The sequence below is a fragment of the Chionomys nivalis genome, chromosome 5 (genome assembly GCF_950005125.1).
Source record: "Chionomys nivalis chromosome 5, mChiNiv1.1, whole genome shotgun sequence".
Classification (NCBI taxonomy): domain Eukaryota; kingdom Metazoa; phylum Chordata; class Mammalia; order Rodentia; family Cricetidae; genus Chionomys; species Chionomys nivalis.
Genome location: NC_080090.1, coordinates 98,017,775 through 98,029,962, shown reverse-complemented (window position 1 = coordinate 98,029,962; position 12,188 = coordinate 98,017,775).

The following is a 12,188-nucleotide window of genomic DNA, read 5'->3' as shown; positions in this document are numbered from 1 at the left end:
GTTCAATCCCTGAGACCTGCACTATAGGGAGATCTAACTCCCATAAGTTGTCCTTTGCACTCCTATGCATAGCATAGCATACTTATAAGCATACTATGGCAAGGACACACACACATACAAAGTAATATTGATATCTATCATATAGATCACTAGAAGCACTTGCCCAAACTGTAAGGAACTTATCCAGAATTCAAGTGACTGTTGTAATAAGAGCGGCGGGGCTGCGTCCCCGGCACCCGGCCGCCCACATGGCTAGCTTATGCCCCGAAATAATTACACGGAAACTGTATTCTTTTAATCACTGCCTGGCCCATTAGTTCCAGCCTCTTATTGGCTAGCTCTTACATATTGATCTAACCCATTTTTAATATTCTATGTAACACCACGAGCTGGCTTACCAGAAAAGATCTTAACCTGCGTCTGTCTGGAGTGGGAGAATCATGGCGACTCCTGACTCGGCTTCTTTCTCCCAGCATTCTCTTCTGTTTACTCCACCCACCTAAGGGTTGGCCTATCAAATGGGCCTAGGCAGTTTCTTTATTAATTAACCAATGAAAACAACATATTAATACAAGACCCACCTCCATCAAGTGACTTCTCCTGACTTCCTTCCCTGGCTTTCTCCACTACACCCCAGGATTATACTTGGTCAGCCTCAAAATGCAGTTTTCCAATGAAATCCTGGCAATGCTAACGTTAGAGCCATGAACTGCTGTAACCGAGGCAGTCTCCTCACTTTGCATGCCTCCAGAAAGTCACCCCCATGTGGTGTGGGAGAACAATTCTATATCTGTCAATTATGTTTTAAATAAACACTGAACGGTCAGTAGCCAACCAGGAAGTATAAGCTGGACAACCAAACAGGAAGTAGAGGCGGGGCAATAATAACAGGAGAATTCTGAGAAGGAGAAAGCCCATTCCTCCCAAGTCCTGTCCAGTCGTGGAAGAAGCAGGATGTGACCTGCCCCGCTGAAAAAAGGTACTGAGCCATGTGGCTAACATAAATAAGAATAATGGGCTATATAAGTTATAAGAGCTAATACAAAGCCTCAGCTAACAGGCCAATCAGTTTATAACCTAATGTAGACTCTCTGTGTGATTTTCTCTGGGACTAAATGGCTGGGGGACTGGGCAGGACAGAAACCCCAATAAACAGGCCCTTTATGTTTCACCCATGGGCAATTGTGCACCATACCAATGCAGACTTGTGTGATGCTTATAGATTTTGCCATAGCATTTTTAAAAATACTTGCCTTTAATTATAGATATGTGTGTGCATATGTGCATATCAGCGCTGGTGTCCTTGGTGGCTGGAAGATGACGACAGCTCTCCTGGATCTGGAGTTACAGGCAGGTGGAGCTACATGATGTAAGTTCTGGGGACTGGACTCAGATCCTCTGTCCTAGTAGCAAGGGCTCTTAACTGTTGAGCCATCTCTCCAGCTCCACAAGAGCCATTTAAAATGCCAAGAGTAGTCAGTCCCTCTGTCTTAACGTCAATCTCACACACTTTCTCTGTCTTCTGTGTTCACTATGCCTATCTATCCCCTCTCCCAGGATCTGTTATCCAATCTGTGCCTACAAACTCACAAAGGAGTTCAGTCCCCAAAGTCATCTCCTAATGATGTTCAGAGTGTTGAACCATAGTCTATGATGGGCTAATGGTATCTTCACAAAGTGATCTGATTTTTGTGCTGTGCAACTATTTCCTCTGATTTAAAACATTCCCTCTCCTACACATAGGCTCACTAAGACTTAGGAACACCCTGTCTTTCACTGTTTATATACACTACACAGCCTTGTGGCTCCCTTAAGGCTCCTACAGGTCATATACAAACTCTGCCACCCGATACAATAATTCATACAAGTTTCTCTGTGCCCAGACATTTTGAAAAAGTCAGAAATAAAATTTGTTAAAATTCTCTTTACTCTTCTCCAAGATTCCTTCCTGTTTGGGACCAACCAGGTCTGTGGAAACTGCAGTAGAACCTCTACCTTGGAAAGAGGCCTGAAATCCAAGCCGAGGTGCTCAGAAGGGGAAGCCACGGGCTGTCTGGGAACACTTTTCCTAATGTCTCAAAGAAACCAGGTTACACAATGGAAGCATATGTCTGTGTTAGTTACTTTTTCCGCAGCTTGTAAGGAGTTTATTTTGGCTCACGGTTTGAGGAAATAGCATGACAGCAGGAGCGTAAGGTCACATTGCAACCACAGTCAGGAAGCAGAGAGCATATAGGGAGTGGGGTTGCTCCATGAAATCTTAAGGCCCATTCCGAGTGACCCGCTTTCTCCAGCTAGATTCTAATTTCTAAAGTTTCTATGATCTTTCCAAACAGCACCACCACCTGGAAAAAAAGCATTCAAATACGAGTCTGGGAGACACTTCATGTTCAAGCAACAGTTCACTAAAATGCCTACAAAGCCCTTTAGTTGTATTATTTATTATTATTATTATTATTATTATTATTATTTGTGTGTGTTTGATGTGCACACATGTACACATGCTAATGTGCACATGGAAGTCATAGGCATCTTGCAGGATTTGATTGTCTCCCTTCACCATGGGAGCCAGGAATCAAAGTTGGGTTGTCAGATGCTTTGATCTGAGCCTTCTTGCCCACCCATCCTCACTTTTCTACAGAAAATCTTAAGTTGCTTTCATGTCAATGATAGCTGTGCCAAGCCATTCATTATCAGCAATGAAATACGAAACCAGGTACACAGTTCATTCCGAGCTGCTGAGAGACTCTCAGCCCAGTGCCAAGAAGATCCTTGAAGTCAGATGAGAGTCTGGACTCCTGTTCTACCACTGAAAAACATGGACCCAGACAGCCACAGCAGGGTATCAATCAGGCTGGAGAAGTGAATTGGCTGGAAAGTGCTTATCCAGAAAGAATGAGGACCTGAGTTCAGATTCCCAGCACCCAGCTAAGAAGCTGGGTGTAGTAATATGGATTTGGTATGAGTTCTAGGAAGGTGCATATGAGTGAGTTCCTGGAGATCACTGCCTCGACACTTTAACCAAATTGGTGAGCTTAGCTTATCAAGAGACACTGTTTCAAAGACTAAGGTAGAGAACAATAAAAGAAGATATGCGACATTGACCTCTGGTGTCCATGTGTGCATGCACAGGTAAATGTGAACACACACACATGCACAGAGGCAGAGAATGAAATGATAAAGGCAGATAGATACTCAGCATTGACCTCTGGTGTCCATGTGTGCATGCACAGGTAAATGTGAACACACACACATGCACAGAGACAGAGAATGAAATGATAAAGGCAGATAGATACTCAGCATTGACCTCTGGTGTCCATGTGTGCATGCACAGGTAAATGTGAACACACACACACACACACACACACAAAGGTGGAGATCAATCCACACAGGGGCATACTGAAGATCTTACAGAAACAAAGAGGCTCCTGACATATCCCTTCTTCTTACTTCTGCTTTGAGAGGACAGCAAGAACAAAAGCAAATGGCATTCTTCCTTCTTACCATCCTAGGACTTAGGGTTCTTATTTCATATATCTGAAATATTATGATATTATTGTTATATTTTTACCATTAAATATTTATTTATAGTTATGCTTAGTATGTATCACAAAAGAGAGATCATTCTAGTGAAAATACAATGCTACTTCTTTGCACCCATGGCTTGGAGCATTCAGAGTGGTCACTGGTATCTGGCTTTTCTCCCCCTGAAGGAAAGGTCACTCCTCTATTTGCTGCTGGTCAAGGCTACAGGACGAACCAATATGTGAAGCAGAAAGGCAACATGTTGCTTCTGGGCTCAGCAGAAAATGATCAAAAGGTCAATTTCCATTGGTCCATACCTTGGCAATGTGCACCATGGGGTAGCCACATATGGTGAGTCAGAGTTTTTGAGAAAGGGTCTCTCCATGGCCTTGAACTCTCCAATAGACTAGGCTGAGTGGCCAGTGAGCCTGAGGAACCCATCTGTTTTCCCTTCCCCCAGCACTGGGATTCCAAACCCCCATCACCACGTCCAGCTTCTCATGTGGATTTGGGGTACTGAGCTCAGGTCCTTGTGCTTATAGGCAAGCACTTTACCAACTGAGTCATCTCCCCAGCCCCTGAAGCACTCTTTCTTTACGTATCAGACACTATTGTAACATTCCAACCAAGTTACATCTTGAAAGCAAATTGTCTTTTGAAAAGGCAAATAAATATATCAGATATTTTTCACTATTTTTTGGGGGGGGAGGGAACTCAATTTGACTCAACTTTGGGATGGGTTTGACATATATTCTGGAAATATTTGCTCCAATATGCATGGGACTGCTTTTTCTTAGACATGCATGATCTTGACACACATGAGGTCTAGGGCCACAAAAAACATTCACCAGGGTCTGACCTTATTGACAGTATTTGTATGTGGGGGGTGCATGTGTGCATGCATATGAGCATTCATGTGTGCATGCGTGTGAGTGTGTGCATGTATGCATCCGTGTATGCATATGTATGTGTGTGTAGAGGCCAAAAGATGACCTTTCTTTCTCTGGTGCTGTCCAACTTGGCTTTTTAAACAGGGATTCTCATTTACCTAGAACACATTGATTTAGGAGGAGAGAAAAGCTGGGGATGGTAGTACCACAGAGAAGACAAAAAAGGCAGATCCTGGGGCTTGCTGGGTAGCTTTTTTCCCCCAAATTTATGTGTGTGTGTGAATGAGCACATGCCATAGGTAGTTGTATAAATATGTGTGTGTGTGTGCAGGTAACTATGGAGGGCAAAAGACCGTGTCTTATATCATAAATTAACCCATTTCTATTAGTCTATGTATCACCACAAGGCTGTGGCTTACTGGTAAGGTTCCAGTATCTTTCTCCTTTAGAAGCTCCATGAGATCTGCCTGACTCCACCTTCCTTCTTCCTGCATTCAATTAAATTTTCTTGCCTAGCTATATTCTGTCCTGCCATAGGCCAAATCAGTTCTTTATTAACCAACGGTGATAAAACATATTCACAGCATATAGAGGGAGTCCCACATCACCCTCCAGTAGAGCAGCAAGCACTCTTCATGGAGAGCAGCAAGCACTCTTCATGGCTGATCCATCTCTCCAACCCCCTCCAACACACCTAGATTTTTGTGCATAAATTCACATTATCAAGTTCAGGTTCTCAGTCTGACCAGACAAGCATTTTACCAGCTTTGCCATGTCCTTGACCTATTATCAGCCACTTTGATCCTCATTTTAACTGCACCTGCTCACAGACTCCCAGGCCAGGCAGGTAGGGACTGTGCACAGCAGATGCACCCAGCTGACTGAAGGTGACAGGATAACCCTGTGTTCTATGCCATGTCCTGCTGTAAAACAGCAAGCTTCTGTACAAGCAGAGGGATTCCAAGCAGAGCCACCACTGTCACACTCTGGCTGAGCAGACAGATGTTCCGGCAGATCTGTGAGTGACATGTGATGATGGGGTTGGGGGTGTAGAATGAGCTGTGTTCCATGGCAGATGCTCCCAGGGAATGTACCGCAAAACTTCTAGACAAACAGATTCAGCGCTCAGCCTCTTTCTTTCCTTTGTCTCCTTCACTGGTAATCACAAGGAACTTGTCAATGGCCACAGTCTGTTTAGCATTCCTCAGGAAGTGTTTCTAAGAGACGTGAGCTTACGAATTACACAGTTCCAAAGACGCTCGGCAGCACCACAAATGGGCTGTTTTCAGAGCAGTACCCCAAAACATTTTAACATCTTTACTGTTTGACAATTTATACATGTTTACAATATGTGTATCTTGATCATATCCCCCCAACTCTACCCTCTCACTACTGCCAGACATAACCCCCCCCCCAAACATACCACCCTCCTTCCTTCCCCAAAAAGACTGGAGATAGCTTGGTTGGCAAAGGGCTTGCTTTCTAGCTGATCCCAAAACGCATATAGAAAGTCAGGTGAGGTGTTGCATTCTTGCAATCCCAGCTCTGTGGCAGTGAAGTGAGGTGGATCCTGGGCTAGCTGGTCCGTCAGCTGAGCCTGCATAGCAAGTTCCAGGCCAGTGAGAGACCCTGTCAACAAAAACAAACAAGAAAAAAAAAAGACAATCAAGGTGGACAGCACCTGAGTAGCCACACCTGAGGCCATCCTCTGGCGTCCATGTGCACTGCACGGACACCTATAAGCACACCAACATGTGGGTGAACACACACTAGTTTTTGATGACAGTGTTTGCCAAGTGCTGATCACTTTTAAAGTCCACCTTCAGAACAATGGGCGGCTATATACCCTGCCATGAGAAAGCAGAAAGGAATACAGTTGTCATGGTGGTTTTGATTTGGAGCCAGAGCTGCCCTTGTTTGTGACAATCTCCACAGAAACAAAAGCAGTGAAATGGTGAAGGGGGAAAAAAATCGCCTGTATGTGGCAATCAGTTTTGACACCAGGCTCATCAATAGCCCAGCCTTTCCGGGGCACGTCGTTATCTATCCTATCTGCCAAAGCTGATACCTAACAAGGTTGTCTTCAGAGCTGTTGACATGCCAGGAGAAAGTCTGTCTTGTAAATCACAGAAAGAGGACAGCTTCTCCAGATCTCATCAGTGATAAAAGGAAGCGAGGCACACAGGATCAGACACTGGGGCGCTTGCGGGCAAGGACTCCGGGTACTACTTGTATTTTGAATAAGGAAATATATCTGTTTCTACTTCTCTTGAGACCCAGTAAGAAATCACTGATTTAACCTATATATCCCAGCTTTTTAACAAAACAAAAATGGAGGGCCTCTGACGTAGCTGACCGGACGTAGGCAGTCAGCACCCACTACTTCATGATGTGAGTCTGGTCCCAACACCCACATAAATGTACAAGGAGAGAAGCAACCCCCCAGGTTGCCCTCTCATCTTTGCCTGCCCACCCTGACACACATGTCCACACAACACACATACGACGGAGCGACAGTAGTAATTTTAAATGGAGTTTTTTTTTAATGTACAGGGAAATGATAAGAGACAGCAATACATTGTAGTATAAGTGATGAGAGCAGTTAGGGGTGTAATTCAGCAGTAAAGCCCTTGCCTCTTAGGAAATTAAGTCCGGGGTTAAATTCCTAGCATCACACAACACAGCTGCATGTATATGCACGCGCGCGCGCACACACACACACACATACACACACACACGCAGAGCTGCATGTACACACACACACACACACACATAGGGAAAGTTCAATCAGGTCAGTGAAGCAGGCAAGGTACAGCTTCTCCCCACCTACTGCAAAACCATAGAAACAAGAACAACAAAAGCTTTTTAAAGAAATTGCAACTATACTGAAAAAAAAAAGCACCTTGGCCCAGAAACTGTTAAGGATTTCTTGAGAGGACGGAAACAGTCACGGGGAAACGATATCTCAAGATACCCACAAAGAAAACTGCTAAAAGAACCAGGGACCTTCTAAGTCCAGAGGAGAGGTCACTGGTGTCCAAAAGGGAAGAGGGTAAATGACCTTCTTGGTCATGAGGAAAAAGCTAGGCTAGCCAATTGTCCCCCGCCTTCCCAACCCCAGGTGGGCAAAACCAAGCCAGAATTGGCCTTACATGGGTGGTGAGTGCTGGCATTCATCTCTGCAGTATACCAGGTGGTCAAGGGCATGCCTCCACATCAGAGGGTACACGGTAGTTCACTTATATAATATTAACACTCAGGGGGCTGAGGCAGGAGGATTGACTTCAGTTCAAAGCCAGTCTGAAGCACACAGAGATTACAGACAATCCTGGGATAGAGTGTCTTGTCTCAAAACAACAAACACCAACCACTGCCCTTCCTGTCCCCTAAGATTTCAGAATTGACATCCTATACCATACCTTCTTTAAAAATTGAGACTCTTGTGCTGTTTGCTGGCAGTACACAATTAATCCCAGACTCAGAGGGCAGACACACAGACCTCTGTGGGTTTGTGACCAGCCTGCTTTACAAAGAGAGTTCTGGGATTACACAGTGAGAATTTAGCGAGCGAGTGAGAGGGACCCTGGAAATTAAAACTCATCACTGAAATAAAAAACACCAAATGGATACAAATAAAGACAAGGGCTCTGGGAGCTGGAGGATCAAGTCAAGCAATTCTAAAGTGAAGCATGACAGGAAACAGCTGAGAGACGTTCCAAAACCAGAAAGGAAGTTGGGGTTATTTCGATTTGAGGCAGGCTCTCATGCAGCCCAGGTTGACCTCAAAGTTGATACAGAGTTGAAGATGACCTCAAACTTCTGATCCTCCTCCACCTCCTGAGTGCTGGGATGATAGGCATGTGTTACTGTACCTAGCTTCTGTGGTGTGTGGTAGGCAGCTGAACCACATCCCAAGCCCTCTCACTGGCCTTTTTTTTTTTTTTCTTTTGGTTTTTCGAGACAGGGTTTCTCTGTAGCTTTTGGGGCCTGTCCTGGAACTAGCTCTTGTAGACCAGGCTGGCCTTGAACTCCCAGAGATCCGCCTGCCTCTGCCTCCCAAGTGCTGGGATTAAAGGCGTGCGCCACCACCGCCCGGCTTCTCACTGGCCTTTTATAAGGAAAAGAAACTGAGATAATAAGAATGTTAGCAGCAAAACCAAGGGGGAAAAAGTCTCTCAACAGGATTAAAAGATTACTCAAGTAGATTTTTTCATGGTATCTGACATGACCTAAAGTCCACTGAGAGGGAAGCCAGGATTGAGGAACTGCATAGAACAGGTTGACCTCTGGGCATGTCTGAGGGTATTCTTATTAATTGATGTGGGAGGGTCCAGTCCACTGTGGGCAGTACCATATGTAGGCAGATGGATCTGGGTTGTATAAGAAAGTTCGTCAAGAATGAGCTTGGGAGCAAGTGTCTTTCAACTCCATGGTTTCTGCCTCCAAGTTCCTGCCCGATTCCTGCCAAGAATCTCGCAGAGATGGACTGCCTCCTGGAAGCTTAAACCAAGTCACAATTTTCTTCCCCCAAGCTTCAGATCACTGTTTCAACACAACAGAAAAGAAACCAGGACAATGAACACCTTACAGAATAAATAATAGACGACGATGTAAAAAGCCTTGGTTAAAATCCCATGCAAACGGGATAATAGCTTCATTCACTGATAAAGGAAGACATGAGTACCTTTCTTTGCATCTGGTCAGAGCCCGTTCCAGGCAGCATGTCTATCAGTTTGAGTGTCTCACCCTTGAGTATGTCCACTGATGCCCCACCCTCTCCAATGAATGGAGTTAACAGCTCCGTCCGTTATCTCCTGAACCTCATCATGATTGGAAATGTTCCAAGCATTCTTGTCTGCCTGCAAACCCACAGGCTGTCTTATAAAACAAGGTGTATTGGTTGTTTTTCACTGTAGCCAAATGCCTGACGAGAAGCAACTTATGGTTGGGCTTATTTTTTTGGCTTGACTTCAGGGCGTAGACCATCATGGCGAGAAGGCAGTTAGAGTTGCAGGAGCTTGGGGTAACTGGTCACTTGGCATCCACAGTCTGGAAGCAGAGAGAAAGAAAGAGTGGTGCTTAGCTCTATTTTTCTCTTTTTATTCAGTCCTAGATCCTAGTCGTGGGACAGTTCCACCCATATTACTCTCTGGAAATAGCCTCACTGACATCCCCGATTCTGCCTCCTAGGTGATTCCAAATCAAATCAACTGGACAATGAAGATGAACGACCACACAAGGCTATAAATCTCCTTCAGATCTACAATCTTGACTTCCTCCTATCCCCTCATGTGCTCAGACCAGCACTAGAGGTTTGGCTTTCTTCCCCAATTTGCCTGGATCCTCTCACCACTGTCTTGATTTGTCCTTAGGACCCTCCATTTATCTTTCACATAGGCTGGGGCCAAGTTGACCCACGAATGTCAACCATAACAAATCATTGTGTTTGTTTTGATTCCTCAGCTGTTAAGCCCATCCACACACAGCACAACCATACCCACTGGCTCTAGTGCCAATGAACCTCTCTTTAGCTTGTTCCTTGACAGCTTCAACACAGACTGGCAATTGTTCCTTCATTTCTTGTCCATTCCCAGATGTCTCCTCAAACTCCAAAGTCCTCTTGTTGCCTGCCCAGACTATGAGGTTTTTCTCAATGGTCTTAGCATATGTGAAATATTTTTGTTTTGGTTTATTTGCTTACTTATTAAGGACAAGTTCTTGCTGTTTAGCTTAGGCTGACCTAAAACTGGTCATCTTCCTGTCTCAGCCTCCTGAACGCTGGAATCACAGACAAGCATTACCAAGATAAAGCCCAGTAGGGACCAGGCAGGTGGTTCAGTTGGTAAAGAGCTTATCCTAACTCCGATCCACAGTAGCCATATAACAAGCTCCAGGAATGGCAGTGTGTGCTTATAATTCCATTTTGGGGAGAGAGACAAGTCAGTCCCTGAGCTCAATGGCCAGGCAGTCTAGCTTTCCAGGCAAGTTCCAGGTGAATGAGAGACCCTGTCTTAAAGGGGGGAGGAGGAGTGGCTCCTGAGAAACTATACCCAAGGTTGTCATCTTGCCTCAACAGGCATGTGGGCACATAGACAGATGTAACACACTAGATTATTTTCTAGAAACTAAAATCATCTAGCACCGTCTTTAAGATGAACTAACACGTCTCATTGTCAAGCCTGCTGCGCACTGCCTCAAGCCTTCCCATTCTATCAAGGCCCACTCTGGTGTCCTCCTACTCCAGGGGACATTTCTCTTTCTCCAGCTTCTCTGCTCACACTCTAGAATGCCCCACCACAACCCCCAAGGTAACCCCATCCATCCCCACAGCCTCCTTTATTACTGCCGTGTACTGGTTAACACCTCAGTTACATGCCGTCACCCAAACGCCAATGTCTACATTTCTCTGGACATCCCTTGCAAATCTCAATCTCAGCATGTCACAACCAACTCCCTGACAGCCTTCTCTGCAGGCCTCTCTAGGTTTAAGGAAATAACATCCACCTCTTTCCTCAAGCACCTTGTAAGCGAGGGTGTGGTGGTGAATGCTGAACACAGCACTTGTAGGAGGACCAGAACTTCAAGCCATCTTTTGCTACAATAGAAAGTTCAAGGCCAGCTCGGGCTACTTGGAACTTCAAGTAAAAAATGGGGAGAAAGAAAATTTCCAGAGTTGAAGACATAGGCCCACAAACTGAAATTGTACACTTAATCCCAAATTGGAAGGAACAAACCAGAGTGTGTGTGGGGGGCGAAGCTCTAGGGTAAAATCAAGAAGTTAAACCACCCAGAGTGAAATGACAAGCCGGCCTGCACCAGCACGCTCATCTTCTGCAGTGTCAGACAACACAAGACAGGGCAGAAAATCCTCGGGGGCGGGGGTGGGGTGGGCAGTGACATGACTCGGGGTCAAAAGAGCTTGCCAGCAAAGCTGACCCTCAAGTCTGATCCCAGGGACCCACAGGATGGAAGGGGAGAGTTGATTCCTGCGAGCTGTGGCACACATCGTCACTCTCCCAAACACACAAAGGGCCAAAGGGGAAGGGAGGAAAAGGTGGACCCAGAGTCCCAAAGTCTGGTAAGGGCTTTTGCAGACATGGAGGGTTCAGCAGCCCCCATGCAGAGCATACACCTCAGCAGGCGAGCCAAGCACGCCTGCACAAGCACTGAGACTGACCAGGCTGCATCTCACTTGGGTAAGACAAGATGTGGGAAATGTCCACATTACCCAAAGCTCCCCTGGCCTAGTGGAACGGGGACAGGTCTCGCTGTACACAGATAAGGGCTAGAGTGATGGCTCAGCGAGGAAGGCACTTGCCTCACAGCAGACCTGAGGTGGATCCTCAGAACCCAGAAAGTCGACTTTGTAAAGTGTAAAGTATCAGCAGGACTCCAATGAGGGACTTTTCACTGTTTTCTTAAAAGGTACTCAGTTTTCAGAGGCCCAAATTGCTACGAGTTCACATAGTGAGGGCAGAGACACACCACTGATAATGTTTACTACATTCCTAAGTGCAGGGAGTTTATGTGGTTATCAAAATATTAAAAACTACTTTATTTTTGCCAGAATTAGTTTTTCCTGTTTAAGATTATAATTTTTGAAACCCTGACTCAAAAAACTAAAAAAAAAAATTCATTTTCATTTGATAATTCTTCTATCCCAAAGGATTTGCTGAGTTTCTCTCATCATTTCTTAGCATATCCAACCACCTGTACTAATTTTATAAGATTAGCCAACAGCCCCAAATCCTAATATTTATCATGAAGAAAACA